The sequence below is a fragment of the Lipotes vexillifer genome, unplaced genomic scaffold (assembly GCF_000442215.2).
Source record: "Lipotes vexillifer unplaced genomic scaffold, Lipotes_vexillifer_v1.1 scaffold7, whole genome shotgun sequence".
Lineage (NCBI taxonomy): Eukaryota > Metazoa > Chordata > Mammalia > Artiodactyla > Lipotidae > Lipotes > Lipotes vexillifer.
In genome coordinates, this window is record NW_006792683.1 from 6,266,676 (window position 1) to 6,268,440 (window position 1,765).

The window sequence follows — 1,765 nt, forward strand, 5'->3', positions numbered from 1 at the left end:
GGGAAGAGTTATATGGTACGGAATTAAGAGCATGATTTCAGATAAGAAGGATAATTAACTTCAAAAAGGTTTTTCATTGCTATGGAACTCCAGACTAAAAATTTTTAAGTCCTTTGCTTAAAATAGCTTCACTACAAAATCCCTTGCACATGCCTCTGATAGCCAGGTCTAGATCAGATCATTTCTGATTAAGCCATTTGGCATCTAGACAGGTCACCCTAGTCATTCTAGCCAGTAATGACTTTCCCTCCCCTGAATTTCTACATCTCGTTTATGCTGCGCATACATATGACTTCACAGATAGGAACAATGGGACAATCCTTAAGAACGAAAGAAAGACAATCATCCTATAAGAAGAGTTAAGCCCATAAAATCCACATATAATGAATTAGGTTAGCGGCTTATAAAATAACCAGAGATGCATCTGGATGTGTGCGACTTCACAGGATCAAAGTGACTGGAGTGAAGTTTTAGGGAAGCAGAACAGACTCAGCTATAAATAGGAAAACACAAATGGGGGGCTAGTTGTACTGTGTCCTGTGTGAAGAGTGTTTAAAATATTTATGTAACTGTTTTGATGTTAATTTAATAATAATAGCTATGTCAAATATTTAAAACCCATTTGTTATAAGCATCAATTCAAGCAATTCTCACCCCAACCCCAAGGAGATGGGTATTCTTGTTAACCACACATTCATGATGAGTAAACTGAAGCACAGATGAAGTTAAGTCACTTCCAGGATTTCAATCTAGTAACTGATGGAGAAGGAGTCATTTCTGGGCTCTAGGGTCAGCACACATAAATACCCCATTATACTGCCTCATTTAAGATGGTCTATCCCTGTGATGGTTCATTTATGTGTCAACTTGACTGGTCCAAGGGGTGCACAGATATTTGGTCAAATATTATTCTGGGCGTTTCTGGATGAGATTAACATTTTAATTGTAGAGTAAAGCAGATTGTCCTCCCTAATGTGGACAGGCCTTATCCAATCAGTTTGGAAGCCTGAATAAAACAAAAAGGTTGACTCTCCCCTGAAAAGGCCATCCTCCCGCCGGATGGCCTTTGAGCTGGGACAGTGGTCTTCATCTAACTTCAGACTTGGACTCAGACTGGAATTTATACCATCTTGGTCCTCAGGCCTTTAGATTCAAACTGAATTACACCACCAGCTCTCCTGAGTGTCTGGCTTGTTGACTGTTGATTTTGGAACTCCTCAGCCTCCATAATCGTGCGACCCAATTCCTTATAATAATGATTATATATGTATATGTATAAAACACACATATATAAAACCCTCATGTGCTATAAGCTCCCAAAAATGAAGAAATGTATGTTATTTTTCCACTATACATTCAGCACCTGTTACAATTCTGCTGCAGTGCAGGCTTCCCAAATTAAGCATGTGTCATTGGAGAGAAGTGCCCACAGAGCAAGGATTTGCTCTTATTCTCTTCACAAAGCACTGTCTGGGAAACAAAGGGACCAAAACTTTGGGGAGAGGAAGCATTCTTTCATTTATTCATCAGTCACTTATTGTGTATGTAGTATGAAACAGTTCTATCTTGTGCTGGGTGAAAAAATAGAGATAAAATATACAATTACTGCCCTCACGGGCCTCATACTTCTTTGGATGACAAGTAAAACCTAAGCGGATAAAATCCTAATTAACAGGGTGACTTCCACATTAATCTGAAATGGGTATGGACCTAATAACGCAGCTTCAAAATCTATAAATCCAAAGCTGATAGAACTGAAAAGGGA